Source organism: Falco naumanni, chromosome 6 (assembly GCF_017639655.2).
Source record: "Falco naumanni isolate bFalNau1 chromosome 6, bFalNau1.pat, whole genome shotgun sequence".
Lineage (NCBI taxonomy): Eukaryota > Metazoa > Chordata > Aves > Falconiformes > Falconidae > Falco > Falco naumanni.
The window spans coordinates 12,481,036-12,508,880 of NC_054059.1; positions in this window are offsets into that span (position 1 = coordinate 12,481,036).

The window sequence follows — 27,845 nt, forward strand, 5'->3', positions numbered from 1 at the left end:
AAGGCCAATAGCACCCTGGTTTGTATCAGAAATAGTGTGGCCAGCAGGACCAGGGAAGTGATTTTCCCCCTGTACTCAGCACTGGTGAGGCTGTACCTTGAATCCTGGGTTCAGGTTTGGGCCCCTCACCACAAGAGGGACATTGAGGTGCTGGAGCGTGTCCAGAGAAGGGCAACGGAGCTGGTGAAGGGTCTGGAGCACAAGTGCTATGAGAAGCAGCTGTGGGAACTGGGGTTGTTTAGGCTGGAGGAGGCTGAGGGGGAACCTTATCGCTCTCTACAACTACCTGAAATGAGGCTGTAGGCAGGTGGGTGTCAGTCTCCTCTCCCAGATAACAAGCCACAGGACCAGGGGAAATGGCCTCAAATTATGCCAGGCGAGGTTTAGATTGGATATTAGGAAAAAATTCTTCATGGAAAGGGTGGTCATGCATTGGAACAGGCTGCCCAGGCAAATGATGGAATCACCATCCCTGGAGGCATTTGAAAAATGCATAGATGTGGTGCTTAGTGGTGTGGTTTAGTGATGGACTTGGCAGTCCTGGGCTGACGTTTGGACTTGATCTCAAAGGTCTTTTGCAACCTAAATGATTCTATGATTCTATCTTTAAGGTCCCTTCCAACCCAAACCATTCTATGATCCTAAGATTATACAGGCACAGAGCCCTTTGGCTTCAGAGGCCTTGCAGAAGTCCATGTTGATCCTTACAAGAGGAATTACAGAGCTTGTGGACTCCTCACGTTCCAAAGAGTTTAAAAGAAATTGCAAAAAGCACAGGCAGTGCTCTCGGTTACACTTGGAAGATGATCCAAGCTTTTGCCAATCAAGCAAAAATCTACCTTGTTCTTGCTCAAGGCAAAACTTAAAAAAAAAAAGTTCTTGTAATCTGCCGTGCATTTCAGGCTCAGATCCTTTCTCTGCCAAGTCAATTAAAAATAGGTGCTGCTAAACTGGAAAGAACTCAGAGAAAGGCAACAAAGACTTGTAATTACAAAGTAGATCCATGGCCTCCAGGGCAAAATAAAATAAAATTCATGCAGGACGTACAAACCCAGCACCAAAAAACAACTCCAAAGAGACAGGGTGAGGTATCCAGAAAGTAACATCAGACAGAAGAGCAGGAAACATTTCAGGTAGCTGAAGTCAAGCCTTTGAAGAAGAACCACTTTTTTTAAACCCTGGGATTGTTAGGAATGGAGTTATTTAAGCAGCTGAGGGGATGATTTTCCAAGGAACCTTGGTGAGGCACTGGAACCAAGTAAAACAGAAAAGACAGCACGATTTTATAGTAATAGGGATATATTATCCTATATTACTGGAAGGAGGTTGTTTACATGGCTGAAGTTAACAGGATCAGGGAGCTTGCCTTAGAAACAGAAGTTAAAAAAGCTGAATAATGGATACTGTAGGGAAGCAAAAAAGAGCATCTTAGCTTGTTACTCGTTTCTAGGGACATAAACTAATGAACAGAGTTTAATTAGGGATATGGAATGGAGTGACGTGATGAAGCATCAACTTGAGTACTTTGCTTCTGCAGGCAGCTACGAGAAAACCTCATTAGTAGTTGTATCAGCCCACACCCTTTAACTACTTAGTTCTCATGGTTCCCCCTAAATTCTTTAGTATGACCTAAAAGGACTGTGCTGAAGATTGAAGGCTTGTAAATGAGGATAGGCACATTTGGGCCATGTGCAGGAGCAGCAGCACCATGAAGCTGAAAAGGACCCTCATGAGGGGCATCTCCACCCATGCACAGCTCGTCAAGCGGCACATATGGGGCTTCCCTCAGGCATGAGGGGACCTTCTGGGCACCTTATCCATGACTGTGAATCTGCAAAGGCCCAAAAGCTAGGCAGAGTCAGCCGAAGGGAAGTGGCTGAAGAGAGAAGCATGTGTGTCTTTGGCTTTGTCAATGAGACTTATGAGTAGTCCCCAACCTGGATTCACAGCTCAGACTCTTGTGCTGGTTGCCTGAACCAGCCTTTCCAAGCAAGAGCAGCTGAAAGCTGCTGTGTGAAAGGAGCACCATGGTGGGGAAAGGCTGAGAGAAAGGGAAGAAGAAAACAGGGGAGAATGAGAGGAAATATGAATCAACGTCAATCTGGAAACTTACCTGGAACCAGCAGGTTTCTGTCCTCACTTAAATGAGTATCTGGCACAAAATACATTGCAGCAGGGGCTGGCGTTTGGGCAAGTGTCCTAGCCACTACGTTACAGAGTTATTCCTGCTCTTTGCCGCGAATACTTACTTTTCCCACAATCTTTTCTATGAACACCCAGGAACAGACAGCAAGACTCTCCAGGGACTTGCTGAAGAACATTTACTGCTCACTTCAGTTGCTTAAGTGTAAACATCTAGTGCCACATGAGTGCCTTAAGCTTCCCCTCACCTGCTCCTTTGGAGGAGTACAGACCTCCTGTCAGTCCTATAGTACATCTGCTGCCTGCATGCAGATGTCTTGAAGGGGTCTCAGGCCACCAAATCCTGTATCCCATCTCCAGTGACTGCTGGGAGCTGACACCAGCCCTCGTGCAGACATCTGCATGCAGGAGCTTCAGGGTAAGCGTATGTAGGTATCTCTGAAGCCAAATCCCACCCTCCACCAGTAAAAGGCATTGGTCACCATCAGGTTTAGGTAGCAGCCACATGGACAATTATAAGCACATACATTTGGCTGGCTGCAGGGTTACGTTGACCTGGCATGTCTCTACCTCTCTGTTGGTATAGACCTAAAGCACTAGACTATACACATCCCAGGGGAATGGACCATATAGCCCTGGATGGGAGGTAACAGGCAACATTGCCCCAGGGTGTGCAACAGAGGAGTATCTCCTGGTGCCACTCGGAAAGTTCTAAAGGTGCACTAAAGCTCGTGTTAGGAAGGAAAAGGGCACATAAGGCTTCCCCCACCTGAAAGATGAGAGATTTCCGTAAGAGGGTCTTAATAGGGGCAGAACCATAGTCCTTTTGTACCGTAAGGTGGTAGTTAGTGAGAAATCAATGTTGTAGCTAACAGCTAAGAGGAATCTTTAATATAATCAGGACAGCTAGAGAAAGAATAAAGTGTTTGTAGCAGGTTTCCATATGTGTGAAAGGAAAAAAGTTGTTACTCAAGCTGACAAAAAGAAAATTAATGCTAAAAAACATTGGTTGAACCAGGAGTTTACACTTCTTTCAAATTTGAAGAGCCACAGGGATTGTCCTGTCCCCAAGGGCAGGCATCAGTGCCCAGCAATCCCAGTGCTCACCAGTGCAAACAGGGTGGGCCAGGACACCAAGGGCACTCAGGCAAAAGCTAAGACTGTGGACCATCTATAAAAGTCAGGCTTGTACCTCTCAAAAAGCAAGCCCTGTAGAGAGGCTTTACTGCCCCTTGCCTTCCCGATGTCCCTGCTAGCCCTGGCTGCAGTAATGCCAGGAGAAAGAAGGGGGAAGGAAGGTGTCTGGTGAGGCTGTTCATGTATTGGTGATTGCAGCAAACAGTTAATGTAGGGTATGGGAAGCAACAACCTACAGGGCTATGGAAACATGGGGTATAGAAATATCGTATAGCAGTTGGGCATACACCCGTGGTATGGAGCATAACCAGCAAAGTCACTCGAGTTAGGTTTGTGCACATCTGACACTGTGATTCTCAGCTCAAGAGAGCTGCCCGTGGCAAATTAACAGGCTGCCCTAACAAGGAGGATGCTGGTTCTGTAAGCTCCCCCCACGAAGCGGAAAACAATGCGTCTCTTTGTTCCTATGCCAGAGTTATCCAGAAAAATCACCCCACTATAGTGTGATTAAATGTCTAAATGTGACTAAAGTCACATTTAATTGAACAGTGCTTGGTTTTTCTAATGATGTTCTTGTCTCTTGGTCGCACCCTGGGGAAGATTCCTGCCACCATTTGCTCTCCAGTCCTGAGACTGATGGGAGCAATCACGTAACATTCTTATTGCCTGCATGTCAACACTCCAACAAATGCTGTATTTTATTAAAACACCATTATAAAACACCATTATAGCCTCTTAGTGACTTTCAAAAATTAGGTCATTGCCAGATCAATGCAGCTATGTTTACTTCATTTCAGGGATTGATTTTGGTGCTTTAGGAGGATAAGCAAATGGCTGATAGTAGTTGACTCTCTTTGGCATTGCAGCATTGAGCAGCTTGACTGCAGGCTGAACCAGTAAATCTCTGCATCTTTTAAATTTCATTTCTGATCAGTCTTAGGGCAAAATTTTTTCTCCCAACCTGCAAATGTCGTTTTGTTTCTGGTACTGTTATTTTATATGCCGAGAATTCCCACTGATACACAGAAAAGATAGTATTAGAGTCAGAATACATGCTGCACATCTGAGAAATGGTATTGCTCTTACAATGCCCTTACACACTGTGAAATGCCTCTGTAAAAGAGTGGCACACAGCATTCAAGTTTGCCATCATTCAGCAGCTTCCATAAGAGATGTGCTCTGATTACAAATAAAAGATGTTCTAGTTACCAGTCCTCTGGGCTCAGACTGGGCTCTGTGGTTCAAGCTGCTGTCTTTCTTTCTCACATGCCATCACTAGTCATAAAGTGCCATGAGTCATTTCAGTCCTCAGAGTCACTTGTGTACATCTGTTTTCCTGCAACCCAGATGCAAAAATGTTAGAATTCAGTAAATGACTCAGTTGATGTTTTACGATGAAAAGCATCCAACTAATATCCCATCATGGTGTTGGCTGTTCTGGGATAGCAAGAATGAAATTGTGTAAAAAATGTGATTTTACTACTCTGGGAAGCACCGATGACCTTAATATACAGGCTGTGTATATGGGAGAGCATGGTGTTGTATACAGTTGCTTTTCAGAGCAGTATAAGGCTAGTGGCTGCCGAGTTACTGTATCATCCTCCTTGGCTATGGCATGCGCCTGTTATGGATAGTTACCTTCATCCTGTGGGTCAGCTGTAGGCGAGCACCCGGCTCTAGCGTGGAGACCCTCTCCTGCCTGTTGGATGCCTGGCTGGCACTGTAGGCTTTGGGCATGTGGGCGACCTCCAGGTGAGGAGCATCCCCACAGGCAGAGGCATCCTGCTACCTTCCTCATCCACTGCAGAGTGCTAAGAGGCCTCTCCTGCAGACATTTATCCAACAGAAATGAGGCTTTTCATCTGACCTGTCCTTATTATTATTATTGTTTATTTTGCCACACGATACCTGGAGGTACAAAATATATTTAGTCAGAAAAAACTAGGGGTTTATGGCATTCTGAATAGCTTCCCATAAAAAAAAAAATTTCATTTCCCAGAAGACATAAAAGTCCTGAATCTCTCATAAATCACCCCAAGACACTTTTGTTACAAAGTAATTGAGAATCCAGAGCCTCTTAACCTTCTTTTAACCCTATTTTTCATCACGTCTCCTACAGCTGAAGAAAGTCCTGCTTGTGGTAGGATATCATATTTAATACATTACCCTATATGCCCTTGCTGGACCTCAACACTCACTTTCCAGTACTTTCCAAGGTAATACAATTTATGCTTTCTTTAAATTTCTTCCAGTGCTATTTTTTTTTTTAATAAACCACAGCCAGCATTAGGAAGTCCAGCTTTAACAGAAATGATTCAATAGCTACTCGATTGCCTTGGGGTTCTTCAAACAGTGCTTGAAAGGGAGGATGTGGTGAGACTGATAATGGGATATGGGATCTTATATTTCCAAGCTGCCAGCTTGCGACTAGTGCTCTTGAGGTCGCTCTGATTGGAAAACCTATGTGCTTGTAGCCACCTTCATTTTCTTATGGCCTGTTGCTTACTGCATAAATGCCTGCCGCTGCAATGGGCAAAGTTATGCTGCAGCCTGAGCAAGGGGCAGCAGGTGAAGATGAGAAGGGCAATGCTTGCAGCCTGTTGTAGAACTCATGACAGTGCATATATGAAAGTACCCTCTGTTTTGATTGGCTCTTTATTATCACCAAAACAGCTGAAAATTAAACTGAAAATATGGTCCCAGAAAGTAGGAATAGCAAAGAGATTTTAATGGTTTGCAAGGCAGCCTCACTACTTTAGGAGACTGTCATTGTTTCTGAACATTTAAACTTAATATGGGAGGACAAATGTCTTATGAACCCTTCCCTTTTAAGGATGGTGCTTCTAGCTCAGGTGAATGCTCAAAGACATTGGCAAGGTTGTGTGGAAAAGCTGCTCTGAAAATGACATTCACATTGCTCCCAAAACCCCAAATGAATCAGATGGAATATCTGAAGATTTGGGGGTCGTGAGATATGTAACATGACCTGCAATGTGCCTGCCCATGACAGGACAAACTGTTTCTGTAGCATAAAGTGGATGCGGAGATTTCTCAGATGGTCTGTAGGTCCAGGTCTACAAGCCCCAATTTTGTGACAAGGTAGAGTTTATTTTCCAGCCCTGCCAATGTAACACCTTCAATGAACCAATTCAGTATCCCAGACGTGAGCCTTCCTGGAGCTGATGTGGAATTTGAGGGAGGCAAGAGGCAAATTGCAACCTGAAGGTACCTACAGATTAGAAAATTGTCTCATTTAACACTTTCAATAGAAGCATCACATTTCAACCCATTCCCCTCAGCTAGTAATGTTCCTCCCACCCAGCGGCACCACAGATTGTTTCCAGGATGGGGGGGATAACATGGCAGAAAAATTCAGCAGAGCTAAGGAAGCAATGTTATGTTAGTCCCAAGGGTTTAACATCAAGTGAACTGACCTTAACAGCAATATTCTGCTGCCCTCCAGGGGAAGGAAGGAACAAGTATGGATGGGCTCCGAGTGACCTGTACCACTTCACCCCTAGCTCCAAAGCTGATCTTTTGCTATTTGGACCTGCTTTCTCCAGCTTCTGCGCCTCTGGGAAACAATGTTTAAAACAGCACTGTTTAAAGCACAGAGCCAGAGGCTGTAAAAGCAGTGGGTGCTGCAAGACTCTTTATTGGCATTTCACACAATGAAATACTGAATGATGATTGCTTACCTGGGTGTGCAGCGAGAAAGGCAAGGTAATGCATATGTATGAGAAATCTAATGTTTGCAGAAACAGCAATACTAATGTCAATAGGCACAAGAATAACTTTCTTTTGCCAAATAACATACATTATTTAGCAATAAAACACATGCATAAATAACAAAGTGCACCCAGTATATTTGTGCTTTCTTTCTTTTCTTCTGAAAAATATTTGTTAGCAGTACAAAAGAAATGTTGTTCATGAAAACATACAAGGCTAATCTACTACACAATTGTCTACACATGCACATAAAAACATGATGTTCATATAGATCAACCTTGCTTAGGATCGTTCTAAATAAAAGGCCTCTGAAGGGCATGGTAAATATGTCACGAAAATTGGGGTTTCCCTGGCTTTCCAAGAGAAAATTGTTGCCCCACAAATTCTTCCTGTCTGCCCACCCAAGCTTCCCCTCTGTATTTAGGCACATTGTGTGTTGTCCAGTCCAGTATTAAATGATTCTGGAAGGTGACATCAATTTGATTTACTCCTCAATAACCAGTTTCTTTACCATAAATATGTACTACTATTTGCATATACCGTTTGCATTTGTCTGTGCTGATTTATACTGGATCGTGTTTTTATTCTGCGGGCAAAGGACTGAGAGCTCAGTTACAGAAATGCATGAAGAGTGAGAACATGGTATTGAACTCTTTGTGCTCTTCAGTTCTTCCAAGTTGAGAGCTAAAGCAATTGCTAACGCAAGTCAGAAAAAAAGTACTACCCGACCCTTGGAAGGAATCACAAGAACAAGCACTCATGTTTCATGTGATTACTCTTCCTCCACAGAGAACTAACCACATTAACCCATGTTAGATAGGCTATTTCTCAATGTTGCCTACCTGAAAAGTAGGAAGCCCATTAAAAATAACAGCAATGCAAAACAAACCTGGGAAAATCAGTGCTCACTAAATTCCTATGGAAATGTAAGACCTAGAAACTGCATTATCTTCATTGCAGGTAAAAAACTGCACTCGATGTTAAGATTTCAAAGCCAGGTCCTTAAGGTTATGGAATACGTATGTGTCAGGGGTTGAATTTAAGGCTGCTGGACACATTTAACCTGAGCGCTTCTTTGTATTTCTGCCCTCCCTGTGTAGCTCAGAGGTGAGCATCCCCAGGGAGTGTACTGGCAGGTACCATAGCTGGTGTGAGTGCCCCCCACCCTAAGCCAGCTCCACAGCAGCCCCTGGCAGGCAGGGCACAGCAGCACAGAGGCAGCACACTCTTCCCATTGCAGTGGCAGGTGTTCTTGCAGTAAGCAACAGGCCATAAGGAAGTGAAGGTGGCTACTAGCACGTTCCCTGAGCACCCACGCGCAGAGCTTTCCATGGTCTCTGACACTTGATCCAAATTCAAGGAAGCTTTCACAGGGACAGAAAGGTGCATATCCCCAGCATGAGCGTGGTGAGTTGCCAGACCACAAGTCTGTACTTGAAAGCATAAAAGAACTTATCAAGGTACTAGTTAGCATCATTTATTTACTTTTCTTAGCTTTTACATAAGCTTATTGTTAGAAAGAGTTGTCATGTATCAACTTTATTTTAAAAAGTTTAAAAAGGAGAGTGGTGCAGCTGGCTGACATGGGAAATGTCATGGCTGATGTGCAAGCAGATCCTTTAGCAACCAGAGGTGGCTCGGGGTTCCCCTTACTGCAGGATATGCCTTCACTCATTGCCCATGTGTGCTGACACACAATCCTTTCCTCTGCTTGGATCTGTTTCCAGGGCTGAAGTGAGGTGACCCCAGGCTGTGGACCTGTCTGGCTTCCCGCTCGGCACAGCTCACGCAGGTTCCTGCTGGTAACAGAAGCCTCCCAGACACGTCCTCCTGGTACACGGGTTCATTGAACCTATCGAAGTCAATCTAGTATTTAGGTCTTGGGTAAACATGCCACTCAAAAGACCCCACCTGCATAAAAGCATAGCTGTCTGTCCTACCTCAGCTTGGGAAACATTGTCTTTCTGGTGCCTCAAAATCATTCTTGTCACTTCCATTAAGACAAGCCCTGTCTAGCCTGTCTTCTCCAATGTAGCGTTATTCAGATCAGAAGGATATACATTATGTATGTATGGAATTAGAGGTTAAAGCCACATCTGGGATGCTGATTATTTGTCCTTAATGTCTATTTCCAGGAGATGTGCAGGACTGCATAGTCTCAGCCCACTTGGATATGGTCTATAAAAAGTTCTCCTTTATGCTAAGAAGATTTGAAAACTCTGCAGCCTAAGCAAGTAGGCTTCCTGACGAGATTATTTCATATTATGTACACTCGGTTTTACCCTAAACTGACTGTAATTTGTTAAGATACGGTACACAAAGAAATTAAACTACAAACTTTAAAGCATCCATCAATTTCAATTTGATTTGTTTAAAAAAGCTAAATTGTGGGTTAACTCAGAAGGTAATAGAATTCAGAAAGAGAGTACTTGTGATACAAGGAGTCCCTTCATACATTAATTTTCATTTTTGGTGAGATGAAGTTTGAAATTAGATTCAGATTGCAAATTATAGCTTTGTATGGGCTCCCTATTGCTAGCTCGTGAAATACTTAGATTCCTGAGGATGAAGCAATTTTGCTTCCCATAATAGACTGCAAAAGCCTTATTTCCCACTGGTAGAATAATAGGTCTGCAGCTTGAAGTAAGAGCAAACCATGCCTTTGCTCCTTGACTTGGTCACCAACAGGGATATATTAAACTAAAACATATAACTGAAGAAGAAATGGTGTCATAAGGTGGGTTTCATTTTAATTCCACGCTTACCCTTTTCACTTCCCCAGTGCAACTAACAATACCGCCTGATTTCTGTGAAGGAGGCTGCCCATCACTTAATGCCGTACACATACCTTATTTACCTTTCCCCATACACTGCTGACTTCTTGCTTTGTACCAGTTCTCGGGCTCCACAGTGCTCACAGACATAGGGGAGAAAGGTATTTATCTCCTTGCATAAACTGATGGACCCACTTAGTGGAAAAGATCCATTACATTTAGGGAAGGCAGAAGGAGTAATGATTATGGCCACAAAGCAGATGTGTGATGCCCTGTAACCCTGGAGGTAACATATTAAGTTTGTAAATTGTCCTCCTGCTGTCTCCTAAGCATCCATGGTTGTATTCATCTGTTATTATTACCTTTCTTGGAGCGGCAGGGAGGAAGGCTGCCTGGAACCGCACTTCAGCAGATGCTGGCAAGCACTGGTTGGGACCAGGTCTTCTGCTGGGCAGAAGTTCATAAGTTGAAATCATAATCAGCCAAAGCTTAAACACCAAATGAAACTGTTCTGCTGTCTCCTGCGGCTTTAAAGCAAAATGAATACTGAGTAGGTATAGAAATAAAATTAACTAAGAACATTTCCCAGAAGAAGAATGGAGCAGATTAAAAAAAAAAAAAAGAAAAAAAAAAGAAAAAAAAAACCCTCTAAATTCTCCAGAAATGTAGAAAATGACTGGAGAAGGTTTGAGTTTGGTGTCTGGTGCATAAAGAGACAGATATTAAGCTATAGTTCTGACTTTTGCTGATTCTGAAGCATTTTCTATTTTTAATAGCTTGCAATTAACTCAAACTGATAATGAAATTGTGTTACTGCATAAAAAATGAGGAACAGTGGTGAAGTGAAGCAAGTGTCAGATGTGCTTCCAGAGTACAAAACAGGCTTTGCAACTGATCACATCTTACAATTTTAGCCATTAATACTTCTGAACAGAGACAGAGACCGGATTGGGACTGGGAACTGGGACAAAAGATTTAGTAGGAAGTTTCAGCAAGACTCAGGATTAATCCTCAAGCAAACAAACTTAGCTTTTTCTAAATCCAGTCTGGTATGAAGCCTCCAGAATGTGACTAGCTCTTTGACAGTCAAGAGTCAGACACGTTAATAAAAAGGATGCAAAACACGGAGCTGAAGCTTTCAAAAATCAGAAGCTATATATGTCTTTTGGCAAACGTCACAAGCTATGACAGTGTCTGACCTCTGGGAACTAATGCAAGAGTTACGGTGGAGTGCGTTGCTCAGTGAGAGTTTACAGAGAGCCTCTGTAAGGGTGCACACACTACATGGACGAAACCACACCAGCAATTTCACTGAAAACCTTTCTATAATGGATACCACGCAGGGAGATGGAGCCTGAAAGCAAACAGAGTTTTTATTCTTTTTTAACTGAGCAAAGGTGAATAAACCAAGATGGTGTTGAAAGCAGTGATACTAACGCTAAAAGAAGAAATACAGGGAACAGAAGGTAAACGGCTGTACTTTAGGACAGAGGGTGAGAAATGCAGCATTTCTGAAGTGGGATGGGAGCTGCAGGTGGAAAAAGACTTAGACACAGGGGAGATGCCTGCATTCCTCTGCTGGAAACATGTCTGTCCTTTAGGTCTTACTAAGAGAGTGCACTCATTTGGGAAGCTGGGAACCAGAGACAAGAAAGAGGTGGTGTGAGGATATATTCCAGGGGAGGAGGGAGCTGCTAGCAGAGTACAGGATGGAGCTGGAAGGAACATCTGCCCTGTGATTCCTATTTAAGAAAGTTCTTCTCACATAAGGGAAACTTAAGAGAAAAGGATGGTTTCTTTACTCTGGAGACCTTAGAGCAGAAGACTCAGAAATATAATGCTGAATATATGTAAAAAGACATAATTCTTCATTGCTGATGCATGGTTTCAGAAGGATTTAAATCTATATGTAAACAAAACCTTTCCTCCAGCTATAACTGTTGAACAGCTTGAAGAAATGGCTGATACTTGTCTGTGCTTCATGCATCAGGACAGTGTCATTTTCTCACTAGGCATCCTGGACTAGCAGTCAAAGGTGGTGTGTCTCCAGAATCCCTTGGTGCCTATGTGTGGACAAACTGAATGAAGCCACTAGTAAAAGTAGTCAGTGGAGCCCAGAAAGCAATTTACCTGAGCAAGGGCTAGAGATAGTGGATAACACAACACGCAATGAGCAATATCTGAGATGCCTGAGGGCGTCTGAGCCACCTGCCTGAGGCTGGTCAAAATAACACAGGTTCTGAGGTGACATCTCACCCCAGTGAACTACCTGCTGCACACCAGATAGGCTATGCCAGGGGATCCCAAATGCCATTTAACACTCATGTACAGGCAGTTGTACCAAGTCCTTGAATGTCCCACTGGCTACTTAGCTCTTTACTGTGCCTGTGAACACATTCATGCAGACATCTGTACTAAGATGTAGTAGCCTTGAGTTAAATTCTGCCCTTGGAGTCCTGTATATAACATCTGTGGGAGAAAAGGAAACACACTGAGGTGTATGGGTAGCTACAAGAAGTTTTAGGGCCGTGTCTAGTAGGATGCCTTTACAGAACAGAGAGACTGCCATGGTTCCTCCAAGTGGCAAAACAGGTGTGGACACCCAGTCCAATCCAGTACCTGGCAACTGCCAACTGCCAGGGTGCAAAGAGGTGTGATGGCATGGCTGTGAAGTGCAGCTTCCCATGACAAGCGAAACCCGCTGATGAAAGTATTCAGAGTTGGAAAGGACAAAAAAAAGCTGTACATGGATGTCTCCGTGCAGAATATTTGCATGCCCTCTTGCCGTTGTGAGGTCAAAACGGAAGACTGATAGCTAATGCGCTGCGGGTTCTAGCAAAAACAAGCTGTTAGCACACTCAAGAAGGGGGCCTTGGCTTTGTTCTGTGGCTGTAAATTTTCATGTCTTTATTTTTGGGAGCCATGTGCTTGCTGAAACTGATCATAAACAGTTAGTGCCAATGCCAAGAAGAGACCAGCTCAAGTTCTGAGGAAAGAGAGATTAATTTTTTCAGGCCTACTATACTGAGGGCTACATGTCACCCCATCTCAAAAAGGAAAACTAGAAATTACACAAAGATGGGCAGCAAGGTACTAAGTGGCTTCCACAAGAGAAGTGGTTAAGTAAGAAAGAACTCCCAGAATCATGAACAGGATTGAGGACTTAAGTAGAAAATGGTGATTCATAGAAATGGAATAATTTAGGTTAGAAGGGACCTCTCAAGGTCACCGAGTCCAACCCCTTGCTCAAAGCAGGTCCAAACAAAGTTGCTCAGGGCCTTTCCCAGCTAAATGTTGAAATCTCCAGGAATGAAGATTCCACAGCTTCACGGGGCAATGTGCTCTGGTGTTTGACCACTCTCATGATGATCATCCCATTTTCCAGCTTCTGTCCATTGCCTCCTGACTCATTACCATGAACCCTCAAGAAGACTGTCTCTGTCTTCTCTACTCTTCCATCAGGTTTGATGAGGTCCCCCCTGAGCCTTCTTCTCCAGGCTGAACACCCCCAGCTCTCACAGCCTTTCTTTGTGTCACAGATGCTCCAGTCCCTTAAACATCTTAGAGGCCCTTTGTTGGACTCTCTCCAGTGTGTCCATGTCTCTCTTGTACTGGGAGCCCAGAACTGGACACAGTACTCCAGGTGTGACAACACCAGTGATGAGTAGAGGGGAAGGAACCCCTCCCTTGACCTGCTGGCTTGTTCCTGGTTAAAGCGTGTGAGTTTGCCGTATCTACTATTGCACATGGTACAAGGCCCAGAGGGCACCATTGCAGTGGTCATGCTTACTTAAAGTAAGTTCTTTTTCACAAGCCACACAGCGTAACTGTGGGACTAATCACTGCAGTGTATTTTAGAAGCTGAAAGTATAAATTTGTTTGAAAAAAAAGGATTAGCCACCGGATCTGTTACCATGAGCCTATTGTTGCCTATTAAACATGATAATTCAGACACAAGCTCCAGCCCAGGATGCCACTAAGCTGCCAGCTGGGAAGCTGGGAGGGCATGCCGAGGGAAGGAGTATGTCTCCCTTCTACCTTTTCTCTTTGTAATTGCTATATTTCATCGTCCTTACTGAATTGCCATGGAAGGATGAGCTAGCGTCTAGCCTGAAAACCGTGAGGTCTCGTTGAGTTGGAGAATAATAGACCTCAGGTGTATCAGCAAGGATCAGAGGTTCGGTGCGAAGTGACAGGAGGAGAGTGCTGAACGGAGCATGTCTGACAGCACCACTGCTCCTTGGAGGTGTTCAGTGATGCTTTTCTAAAGGCATGAAAATACAGGGCCACAAAAATAGACCCAGGGTTGACAGGTACAGGTTGTATCTTTTTGTTTCTTCTTACAGCTGACTGCATAGGGCTTTAAAAAGGGCTAGGAACACCAAAGGGGGGAGGGGAAGGGTGCGGCCATGTTCTGGAGAAATTGCACTTCAGTGCATTTATCTCTGTTAAGATGCTCTTCGTGTCACTGAAATATGTACAGCGAGGGGCCCTCCAAACCACACTGTGAAAAAATATGCAACATCCCTGCACACCCTGGCAAAATGTGCTGCTGGATGCGGCAGGGTGGGCTGGCCGGTGGCTGCTCCAGCTTCCCAGGGTAGGCAAATTCTTATGCAGACGGAATACAAATTAGGGAGGATTTGGGGGAGGCAGGCTCACTTGTAAAGCACATGACAGGAATGCAGTAGAGCAAAGACCTGAGAAAAATGATGTTCGTGTCAATCTGATTTCCAAAAAAACCCCAAAAACTGTCTGGTCCCAGACAAAACATGGATCACTGACTGCCAGAGCTGTTGCAGGATAAGACTGCAGAGGGTGATTAAGGCTCTTAGCAGGTGACTGGGGTGGCATATTCCTAGAGTCTTTAGGAATGTAAAATGAAGCCTTCAAAAGGAGACGGAATTTGATTTGAAGGCAACAGAAAGGCAAATGTTACGGTATGATAAAATCTTGTTTTAAGGAAAATATGGAAGTCATTATTGCCACGTTTTATATTGGCCTCAGATGAACAGCAATATGGAAGGAATTGTTAAGTTTATTGCACGTGCCAAAGACAGGAGGTCAAGATATGTATAAAATCCTGGACTGGTGATATGTATAAAATCTGGTGACACCAGAAAAAAATCAAGTCCTTTGTGCAAAGTAAATTTGCTTGTGCTTTTGGAAAAATACAACCCAGTTGTCTGAGAACTGCTTCCCTCCTTTTCTGTTAAGGCTGACCTAGCTGACAAAGTACTGGCTGCTTGGGCTTCAGGTTAGGGACAAAAAGCCCAGATTAATGGCAATTTTTAGAAATACCAAGAAATCCATGTCATCCCCATTCAAGGGAAAGTAAGAAACAGGGCTGGCACTCCCTCAGGCTGGGTGGGGAACCTTTCCCAGGGGGTAGCCTCAGGGAGAAGAGCACAGTGCCTGGTGCCTGCTAACAGCTACACATCAGAGCTGCACCGGGGAAGTGCAAGTCATCCTCTCTTGGTGTGCGGTAAGTGAAGAAATAAAGAAATTTCAGTCAACAAAAAATTGAAAACAAGAATGTCTGCCGGCTGGAAACCCATGCCAGAACCACAAGGAACCTGAAGAAATACAATGTGAAAGAAAAATGCGGGTATGGCTTGGAACCCCAGAAAAGTCCATCTTCTCCTCATCAGAATGAAGCTGTGCAGAGCTGCTGTGGGAACTAGGCATCACAGGCAGCAGCAGCCTTACTGTCACCTATGAGGCTGCTGCCCAGACTCATGCATATTGTGGAGAAATGGTTGATAGCTTCTTCAGGCCCTAAAGGGAAAGAAATAAGAGGTATGAAATTAGACATTTTGTTGCAAATAACTCACAAAGCCTCTTCAGGCTAGTACAGACAACAAACACATAACTCAGTCCAAGAAAATAACAACACCAATCGCTGCCCTGCTACCACACAGAGGCAAAGGAGAATTTTTAAGCAGGACGTCAGGAAAGATGAAAACGTGAGTTTGCAGTCCCTCCAAAAGCATGGGAGGAAGCATAACATTGTGTTAAGAAATGGAAAAGAGCAAGCCCTGATGAAAGGTACTCTTGAGGTGTTAGTGGATGTTCCTCCTCCTATGGAAGGGAAACTGCAAACATGCAAGCCCTCTCGCTTATTACAATCTGCTTCACAAGACCTTTTTTTTTCTTTTGATTGCTCATAAATTACTTCTCTCTGTGTTAATCAGTTTGTCTTGCTTTATTTACATATACTTTGCCTCCTCTCATTTCAATGCCAGTGCTCCTCAGCCCGGAAGGAGGAAGGCACAATAAACAGAGCTGAACCTAAACATGCAGCCATCTCTCCCTGAGTCTCAGGACTTGTGCTGAGACATTGTGTCTTTGCTTCTGAGCAAGAGAGACAATGCAGGTGACCTCCCAGGAGAGAAGATGCCAGGGACACAGTGTCAGAGTTTTCTTCAAGGATAAGCGCTGAGATGCTGCCCTGAGTCCTGAAAGCATTCCCTCTTGCCCCAGCTTAATCTGCATTTCAGCTCCAGGCCAGCTCTTTTTGGTACCCACAGCAGACCTCTACAGAGTTGAAAACCAGATTAAACTGCAGCTGACAGCTTTCAGGAGCTGAGCTAGTTTTTTTTTAAAGCTTACTGAAGTATCTCTACATTACAATGCAAACTGCTCTGTAGATATAGTTTAACTCATTTTATTTACACATATCCCTGATCTCAAGAAGAAAAAGCCAGAAGGCATGCAAGGCAATTCTTCTTGCAGGAATTTTACCAGAAAGCAAATTCCTATTTCCCAGGGGTCAGCTTTGCTTTAGGGACTGATGTAAATCAGCACTGCTGGCAGAGAGCAAACTATTTTGCTGCTCATGCAATTCCCTCTGTCTTTGAGTTGATTCTGCATAAAAGCATCACATGAGTTGAAACTCATGGTTTTAAGAACAATAACTTGAAGACTGTGTTTAACATAGCAAGCGTGCGATGCTTAACATAATAAGATATTTATTCATGAGCTATCTAATAACTGAGGAAGCATATTTTACCATAATGCTCAGACACAGAAAAACAAACACTCTTTGTAGTTTTGCACTGGTTTGCTTGCTTCGGTATATTGATAGTGCTAATGACCACAGTTCTTGGGGTTTTTTTGTTAGTCACAGAAAATCCTTTCTTTGATAATATTGTTCTGTGACAGAACGATAAGAATTAGGGCCATGCACCAGAACGCCAGGTTCCTCTACAGAGTGACTTCGAACTGCCACGCCAGAGCAGCAGAGAAATGTGGTGTCACTGCTGCCAGCTGCAGCCCCAGGGAGCAGGCAATCTGGCTCCGAGAGAGAAACCAGAAGCAGCTAAAACTGGGGAGAAAGTAACAGCAGAGGATCATAGCAAAACCCATGGGTGACATTGGTTTGGAGTACCTGTATGCATGCATGCTGCTCAGGTCTAGGGCAAAACATGATTTGGTTGCAGCATTTATGGTAAAAAACCGTCATTAATGCTCCTTCTATCAGCATATAATGATCTGCCCTTTTTGGATTAAGACTGTTACATGCACTGATATCTGCCTGTACAATTTTTGGGAGGATAGTGGACAATTTCTGTTCATCTGAAACACATGTAAGAATGGTCCAGACATAGTACATCATCACCCCACAAAATTACCAGTGAGGAAACTCTGCAGCTCATTATGCATTTGATTTCTACATTGTTAACTTCTTTGCCAGAAGTTTTGGGCTTTACCTTAACTCCCCAGGGATCAAAGGCCATTTTGCCACTACTCTCAATAGGGGCAAGTCCAAAACCTTTCAAAATGTACTAGCTTGCTGGAGCAGGTATTCCCTCGTATCAATGTGCATCATGCACAGAAGCTTGCTTTCAGAGCTGTAGGAGGAAAAATCTGCATGATCTATTGATACAAGCTGCACTGTAGGAGCAGAGAGACAAGAATGGATTGGACTGGTGTATACAAACACTTTCACAAAGAGTAAGATAAGTCTTCCTCTGAGCTGGCAGCGAATGTGCAGAATTCCCCATTTGCTTTTCCAATAGACAGGAGCACCTGAGATAAAGTTGTGTTACAAATATGCCCTTTGGGAGACTGATGCTGTGTTTTCTCACAGCCCGTCAGCTTGCTGCCTTCCCTTGATTTATTTGAGCAGCGGTGTGTGTCTATCTACAGGGTGCATATTCAGAGAAAGCGAGACTATCTACTCAATTATTACAGATAGACATCCAGAAGCGAGGTTTGGCTGCTTGGAGGTACACCCTCTGTTTACTCCTAAGCATCAGTTTGGATGATGATCTCTCAAAGTCATGGTCCAAAAGAAGTCACAGGTGATTCATGCAATTTGGGTCGTACCCTTGATTTCAAGTGCCTGTGTGTCTTATTCCATATCTAATTAGTCTTGCAAAATCCTGGTTTGTAAACACTAGCTGGAAGCATGCAAAGGTACGTGTTCATGTAAATCCTCCTCTGCATCTGATGTATCAGGTGCTGCAAGCAAAAAAATCTGACATTGGAAAAATGCCTGGGAACTTTTGCCTATACAACTGGAAAATTTGAGCCTGTACCTAAAAAGAAAAAGAGTGCTCTGTTAAAGCTGGTTTAGAATAGGAGTCAGGAAGAGTTACAGACAGGCTGAAAATTGCAGATAGTAAAGGGAGTAAATTGACAGTAAAACCACTATTTGTAGACCCTATAATTAGCAATGGTAGCATAATACAGAGATAAATTAACTAAGAACTGTTAGTGGAGTGGTCGGCTCAGGGGACTGATAATAAGACTGCATTTTGAGCTTAGAGTCTCCTGCCAGCGAGTCACTGATTCTGAAAATGGCAGGGTGAAAAATAGCAAAGATCACTACTATCTGATGCAAAATTAGTTTGCATGTCCAACATTTGCCGTATGTCCAACATAGGCCCTGTTGTCTGCTGACTCCAATAAGAGGCCAAAGGCTCAACGGATGGAAAAACAAAACTAAACCTCCCCAGAAAAACACTTGCCTGAACAGGTATGAAACAAACTGCTGAGGATTAGGAGGCAAATCTTGTTTTCCACATGTACTAAATATGATTTTAAATATACAGTTGACATTTCTAGTGCTGTTACTCAGAGCTCTTGGACAATTACTAACAAAACTAGGGACATAGCAAGAACTAATCACTGGGAAGCAAAAACCATAAAATTCAAACTCATTGTATTTTTAAACATCAGGTTGATGAACTCTGGTTCAAAATACCAGAAGAATATGTCTTGATATCAAGGCATAAAAAAGATATCTTCTGAAAGAAATGTTTATCTGAGTTACTGGCTTTACGTTATCAGCTTTTGCAGGGGTATCTAAGTAAAACTAAACTACATTATAAAGGACATCTGCCTATTGGCATAGGCAGACTGTCTTTTAATAGTGAAAAACACATGACAGTAAAGAAACTTCGGTTACTAAAGTACCATCTAAGTCAGAAGAGAAAGGGAACTTCCTTCAATTACTACTGCATTATGCAGAAATTATTATGCAGAAAATAACTGAAGAATGACCCCTGACAGTGACTTGATAATAGCTTGGGGAGGTGCGATAATTTCACGTTAAGTTTCTATTAAGGACCAATCAAAACTCAATTTAATGTGGCCATCCTTCTCATCACAACTTCGGTCAGGTTCTTCTGTGGTAGATAAAGCCCTAATATTCTTTATCAAACATAAAATTATTCTTGGGTGTTAATGCCACACTGCCTTCCACATCACCTGGTCTATCATTCCTGTAAGTTCTGCTCCTCCGTACTTCTAAGCCTGTCATTTTCTCGGCTGTGCTATGCTTCAGCAATATCAATGATACAGCACCCTTCCTGCAACAGATATGCCTTCAACCTATCAGTGTTACTATATATGCTTCCAGCAACATTTATCGTAATAGATATTTCATATTTCTTTCCTTTCTCCTACCTTTCTTTTTTCTCTATCATTGCCTCTTGCAACCTTTGCCTACAGTTCCAGGTCTTTATGGGCCTCACTGATACCACTCCACACTGGACAATATTTCTCTAGAAAATTGACTCCTGTTTTACAGTGGGGTAAATAAAACATGGCCTCGGGCTTTTTGTCTTGATATTTCTATCTTTCTCACTGTTAACACTTAAAAATGCTCTTGGGTGATTTCTGCTGATACATTCAGCTCACATGCAACACTCTCTCCTCCCCCCAGGCCTCCCACATTAAAAAAAGAAAAATAAAAAAGATGCATTGCCTTATCTTTCTATGATAATACAAGAAGCAGAAGGAGGGGTTTGAGATGCCTTGAAAGCATTGAAAAAGGTGTTTGTCATCTCAAGTCATAGAAAGGACTTAGTCACCATAAAATCTACTAACCATAAACCGCACGAACTTCACACACATTTTGTGTTATTAGTATTACAAAGCATTTATATAGCGCCATACATTTCCACAGCCATTTCTTCCAAGCAGATAAAGCACATTCCCTTCCTCAGAGAGCCTGCAATCTAAATAAGTCAAGACAAATATTGTACGTGATAAAAATAGAGGACAAAAGTTCAGCAGGAATTGATGTGTGGAGACAGCTGATAAAGAGAAGAGTGGAAAGGGAAATGATTAAAGATTACTTTTTGGGATCCTTTCAAAACTAGAGAGAGGGTCAGCACACTACGAAATCTATGACAATAAATGCAGTACTGGTAAGACCTCCGTTGCATTTATACTTCGAAATGTATTTTATACGGAAGAAGTACTGCCTGGCCAAAAAGGCTCCTTCTGATCTGTCCAGATGGATTATACATAAAGTGAGTCTGGATGAATTATACATAAAGTGGGCATTGGTTTGGATGCAATGTTTGTATATGCAGCCAATTTGGGATTTCATGAATGGGTCTGATTTTCCAGAGGGGCATACTAATGCATACAAATACTGCTCTTTTGGTGAGGGTTCTCAAGCTGGACACCCAAGGCAGAGGCACCAGATACCAAGAAGATTGCAGTTTGCAAGCAGTGTTTCATCAGCTGACAAGAGCTGTTGGCTGCACACATCCAGGAAACCTGCTGATCCAGGGAAAAGCAGAAAGTATTTTGAAAAGCACTGCTTCACCATCCCTGCCCAGCAGACAGGGGGTGACTGTGGGTTTTCCCACCTCCAGCTGTAGCAAGGGGTCACACGTGGCCATAGCGCTTGTAGGGCACCTGGTGTTTGTGGGCACCCAGCCATGGCAGCTGCCTGGAAATTGTTGAGTGCTGGCATTTGCAGGAGGCTTGCACAGGGTCCCCCAGGGAAAAGCACCTGAACCCCTTTCTGCCTGTCCCACAGGGCACCCTGAACCAAGGCAGGAACCCACTAACTCACATCATGGTCTTCCCTGGAAAGGGATGCTGGGCTGCCTGTAACAAGCCACCAAGGGGCCAGAGGCAGCTGGGGCAGAGCCAGAGCCCGAACCTGGTGGCAGAGCAGCACTGGCCCCAGCACGCAGGAGGTGCCAGCAGAGAGCCCCACGCTCCTGCCATCAAGCAGCCTTCAGTTTAGTGGCCCGTCTTCACATCCTCCAAAGCTGGAGCTGCCACACTTGCCCCGCCATTGCACGGGAGACTGTTTGCTCTCAAGAAACTCATGACAGAGCTTCACTGCACAAGCAGGGTCTCACTGAGGTCTGATGCTGTGATTTCTAACTTTGGTTTATTAATAATATTAAGCTTCTTTCTGTGGCTCGCTTCAGGAAGCATAAGCAAAAGCACAGCTATTTGGATATGCATCCTCAGGGCACTTACCAAAGTCATATGGGTTATTCAGAGATTCAGAATACCTACTTAAATGTCTCACATGAAGCAAAACTAATGAACATCTTTAAAGTTTGTAGATATCCATCTATAAATCTGTGATCCTTATATCAGCACATACTTCAAAAAAAAAGGTTTTGAGGGGCTCATAATTTACAATATGGATTAGGAAGCAAAACCAGCATAAGCACAGGAGAAAAAGGGAACTTGCAGTTAAGTTGAATATTCAGAAAGAAACAGGAAAGGAAGTCGTAAACAACATCAATACATACATAATTCAAGAAACATTGTCTGAAAGTGCACATTTCTGTTCAAAAAATACTTCTAATTATGAAAGCCACAGGGAGGAAAGGAGGAAACAGAAGATGTCAAATACTAGCATTTGATCGGGCCTGCTTAAAAGAAGCAAGGGAAGGGCTAATATTTAAGTCCAGATCCTCTAAATGTATAATTTTTTGCATATTCTTATTATGCACATAGTAAGAACTATGCATAAAATACGCAACCAGAACAAGTCACACACTCAAAAATATATCACCATAAGGACAGAGGGTTGGGACCTCCACCTTCTTGAAGGGCCAAGCCAGTGCCTAATCATGTGAAGTGCTGATCCCCTCCTACAAAATGCTGCTTCAGCACGTCGCAAGAGAAAAGGAGTCAGAGGAAACTCCAGCTAAAGAAACAAAATCATCTCCCCGTAGATTGGAGAGGGTGTTTTGAAAACCGCAGGGAAAGAGCATTCCTCAAAACAGGAGGCATGACAAATGGGAACCAAGAGCCAAATTTAATCCACTCACCTTCTTTTGAACAACATGTCCACAAACAGAAGTTGACAAAAGAATGGGTCCAGAACGGAGTTGTTTCAAAACTGGAGGCACAAATAAATCCCACATTTATTTAATAAGTTGTTCTTGTTGGGAGGCAAAGTGGCAGCTCAGCGTGGAAATATAGTAATAACGCTCACAGAGGTGCAGTTCATCACTGTTTCCTACTTTAAAGAAAGAGCTCCCTCCAATTCAGATGGCATCCCAGCAGTAGATATTAGGGGTCTTTCCAATCTCTAAAGCTTTTTGAAATTATGTTTGCCACAATAGCGTATCCAATTTTTAATGCAACCCTCCATTTCATGCTTGCTTCTTTACCTGGCTAATCATACCTGAGAGAGAAAATGCTGCACGTGATGACTGAATCTATTGCACACATGGATGAATCATACTGAAGGAAATGGTTTGAGATAGCATTCACCCAATGCAAACAGACAACAGCCACAAAGAGGCTGAGCTGATTCCTGGGTTTCTAACTCGTTCATCTGGGGGCACTTCAGGGCAGGGATGGTCTCTTGCTTTGTGCTTCCAAAGGAAATATCTCAACAGTATTCTAGTCCTAAAGAGGAACTTTTGGTGCTGCTATATGCAAAGTTACTGAAGAGCAGTCATACCTGAGCTAGCAGGGATTTGATCTTCTCCATTAATGAGATGGGTCTCAGGACCTCTGACCTTGCAGAAAGGGGAAGGGGGTGAGGGCTCCACTAGCCGCTCACATTTCTTGAAGCCTCAGGTGTTGCCAAAGGGACGTTTGCAACCTGCAGTGGGGGACTGTGACCGGCACGACCTCTCCACTGGCTGTGATAAGCATTTCTCCTGAGAGAACCTGGGCTTCTGAAAAGGCACGGATCCCCACCCTCACCCCCCTGCTGTCACATGTGGAGCTGAACAAACTGAGGTCGCTTGTGATGCAGGTACTATTAGCAGCTCCAGCAGGTCCTAGCCCTGTTGTGCTCATGTTGGAAACTTGTATATTGGGAGTGTTTTGCTCCTGCATGCAAACTTCTTGTTGCAGAAGAGTAATTCAATAACCATGGACCAAACAATATAATTAACTGAGGGTCACTGGATAAGAACTTCTGGATTCAATACCTGTGCTAAGGGGTACTTCTGCATTTTATTTATACTGGATACAATGCAGATTTTTTATTTTCCTAGCAGCGATTGTACCTACACTATCCTCTGCTTTCAGCTGAGTGTTGCAATCAGTAAGATTACAGAGTTATAATTTATTTCTCTGGCCTAGATCTTGAACTGTAATTGGGAAAATGCAACAACTTAAGCAGTGAGATTTTTGCAGCATGCATAATATTTTCAAGACCTAAGTTCAGATGTGTGCTTGACTATACACCTGATTTTAGGTATATGAGTAGTCTGGCAGAGCTGACTCTAGATTAAATGTAATTTGATCACTTATAAATTTTCTTTAATTTTAAATCCTGTTTTCTTATTATGAAATTACTTGGGGAAGAAAACAAAAGATGGCTCAACTCCAGTACAAGTGGAAGCTATGAAATGATCTGATATCAGTTTGTCAGAGACGGATGTTTTCAGTTACTACATTTCATATAGCTCACTAAGGTACTCAGCGAACATTCAACAAACCTAAATAAACAGACAAATGAAGAGTTCATTATACAAAAAAAAAGAAAAAACACGACACTATTTACTTTGGTCCTATGCATACTCCATCTTAACTTAGCACAGAAACTATTTAATTGATTTTGAGATCTGCCTACACCTATAGCAAGTCCAAATGAACATTTCCTTTCACACTGTAAAGACCTAAGGGAAGCAAATTAAAAACTGTTCAGAGAGACACATTTCTTTTTCCTCTTGGAGCAGGATTCCCCTTCTTTCTCTGCAGCACCTCGGGCACTTACCCAGATGAGAGGTCTCACCTCTACCCTGGGGGCTGCAGCAAATGCGGTCAACCAAATCCTTTCAGGTATTTGGACACTTTGAATCCTGTTGAAATGTGAAAGCTCAAGACCTCTTTTCAGAGCACACCACTTTGCACTTCTCCTTCTTCACGGGAAGCAGCAAGCAGGTCACAAATCAAACAGTTCCTGTGTTCTAGAGGATGTGGGTCATAGACTTTCAGAAGGATGTGAAGAGCAGGACAGTGAAATGCGATCTATAGCACTGCATACAAGATTCAAGGAGGTGTAACACCTAGGGGAATAACACACACAAGGGAGGAGATAAATATCTGTGGTTACTGAGCATCTGGTACTGGCAGTAACTCCTGGGGTTCAGTCTTCAGCCAGGGCCAACTTCCACCTACAAACTGCCCGGCAGTGCAATAGTCACTGTTCCATTTTCTGCCTGGGTAGGAGATGAAGACTTCACGTGAAGCTCACATCCCCTTTCCAGGAACGGCTAGTGAGGGCCCACCATGGCCTGGAGCAGCACCCAGTGCCCCTGCTCCTCTCCCCTTGTGTCTCTGAAGGAGTGAGCTCGAAGCCTCTTAGAGTAAATGTCCTGGAGAGCAAAAAGGCTGCACATCTGTGGCTGCATATCAATTGCCCCTCTAACATTAAGCTTTGGCTCATTTTGTGTCTGTACTCTCTCTCTCTGCCTTCTTTCTCACACACCTCTCTCAGATTAATGGTCCTTTTAATTATCACTAGATATTTCTAGAGATGCTCTCACCTAAGCCCATGTTTTTTCTGTTGAACTTAAAAGAGAAAAGAGTCAGTGCTGAGCTGGAGGAAGTCATTGGCCCCACCAAACAACACCACAACTCTGGGAACAACTGAAACAAACAGCACAGCACACCTTTTGCATATGGCAGAAGATTCAAATCACCTTCCTGTATGATTATATAAAGCCAATTAGATGGGTTTATTTCAGAAGTCAGAAGCAGAAAACATGTATAGACATATAGAAATGACTGATATCGCTGCAAGTGCTCTCTCCTGATATTGCTCCAATTTTCTGGCTTACAAAATACTTTCGACAAAGCAAAACCACAGTCTGCGAGCAACTTTCTTCATGGGTGACCAATTTTAACAAGAAATTTATCGACCAGATTAAAAATCTGGGTAAATAAACCACAGTCATGCACTTATGAAACACAGGGCCATTGCAAAGTTGTTTCCTTGTTTTTTTAGGTAAAAACTTTATTTTGGTAATCAAGTTCTACTCAGACCATTAAAGGTTTATACGCTGGCTGCGCTATGTACAAGTTGTAAAGTCACTGTTTATACCACACATACTATCAAGAAAAAATTCAGTAGCATCTAACGTACACTTCCCTTTCCTGTAAGCCTAACCAGATCAGAACAAACACTTTGATGAAGTGTTAAGAGAAGGAAAGATGTTCAGTTGCCTCTTCTAAAGAGACTCTGAAGATTGTTGCTGTAATATAAGTTGGTAGAAGGTCTGTCAGGGAACAGACAATGACAAATCAAAACTACCAGTGTCTGGTCCCAGAAGCTTCTGCAATTACAACACACCCTTTACTAGACAGATGCATCCCTCCTTGCCGTTCTTGCATGCGCAGGCTGCTCTCTGCATCCTTACATCTCCACAAACTGGACTTCACAGAAACACGATTGCAGTTTTTGTGTCATTTGAAGGTCATTTCTATATGCTGTGAAGACTCTTACACTTAACATATACGAGGGTTTGATTTTGCATCAGGGGCCTTGACTTCCACATACTCATTCCTTACCACAGAACTTCCAAATATCAGAAGCACAGTTTTATTATAAAAAGCATATGCTCTTTCATTATCCATATGTTGTTACATATGCTAACATTTCCCCTTTCCTCTCTCTGCTTTAGTGTGTCCCAATCCAATTGGTCCATGCTCAGTTTGTCTGTTTTGGAGTATCAGGAAGATCTTACTAGGAGCCAATATTACAGTATCATATATTAAAATGTTATTTTTTGTTGCTTAAAAAGTACAAATAAAAATCGATTTTACAATTCGCTTCGGAGTCTCCATTTCTGGCTGTATCATGTAAGTGATAAATTATTCACCTTTATTTCATGGAATTTCTTGTTATGTAATTAAATGAAAATCCCAGATTGTATTCATAAGTGATAGAGTGATTAAGATTTTAAATATCTCATTTACATGCTGGTGGTGATCTTTTCATGAATATAAGATAAGAAGTTATTGGTTTATGAATTCTGTCTGAAAGAACAGTATTCACCAAATTTAAAAAATAGCTATATAACTACTCTTTCTCAGCTGACTTTTTATCTCCAGATGCACAGAAACAGTTTTGATTCCAGAGCATGCTCTGCATTTAGATAATAATGGAGCATTAAGATAATAATAGAGCACAAGCTCTGGCTGAAGCGTAATTCCAGCTCTTCTCCAGTTCTGGCAGGCACACAATTTCCATACACGAAATTAACAACTGTAGGAGACATAAAGGAAATTCTTACCGGTGCACACACTGTTACGCTGCTGTGACATGCAACTTTTGAACTTTACTTCATTTTTCAGACACGTTAAATGTAGTTCCCCACCTTCAGTGCAGCAGACGGCAGCCTGTCCATGATGGTTAGCCCGTTCTGCAGCGTCAGTGCTGCTGCATGCAGTACGTGACCACCACTACCGCAGTCTCAGCCATTCAGCGTTGCCTTTGCCAGGTTTTAGGCTAAAGTCAGCTTTGCAGAAAAGGACCTGGGGTGCCTGGTGGACACCCAGTTGAACAGCAATGTGCCCTTGCTGCAAAGAGGACTAATGGTATCCTGGACCGCGTTAGAAGGAGTCCTGCCAGGAGATCCAGGGAGGTGTTCCCCTCTGCTTAGCACCGGGGAGGCCACACCTGGAGTGCTGGGACCAGTTCCGGGCTGCGCAGTAGAAGAAAGACATGGACGTACTGGAGAGAGTCAGACAAGGGGCCACTGAGATGATTAATGGACTGGAACACGTCTCTGATGAGGAAGGGCTGAGAGCTGGGACTACTCAGCCCGAAGAAGACAAGGTTCAGAGGGGATCTCAGCAGTGTATATAAATACCTGAAGGGTAGGTGCAAAGATGTCCCAGGCAGGTTCTTTTCAGTGATATTCAGTGAGGCAATGGGCACAAACTGGAACACAGAAGATGCTGCTTGAACTTCAAGGAGCACTTTTTCGCCATGAGGGTGACCGATCACGGCAGATGTTGCCCTGGGAGGTTGCTGAGTCTCCACCCTTGGAGATACTCAAAAGCCACCTGGACACACTCCTGGGCAACTGCCTCCAAGTGGCCCTGCTTGAGCAGGGGATTGGACCAGATGACCTTGAGAAGTCCTTTCCAACTTCAACTCTTCCATGAATCCAGTAGTTCTTTTAGGTATCCATGAACTGTAATAAACTGGAAGCTGTTAAGGCGTGAATCCAGGATATCTGTTTCTCATTACTTGTTCACTTTGCACTCTCTTTTTACTTTCATCTTTAGAGCTCTGACCACTTTGTCAACCAACCTGTTGACCAAACTTCAGACTGCAGTTTAATTTCATCAGAGAAAATACTGCAATAGCGTCAG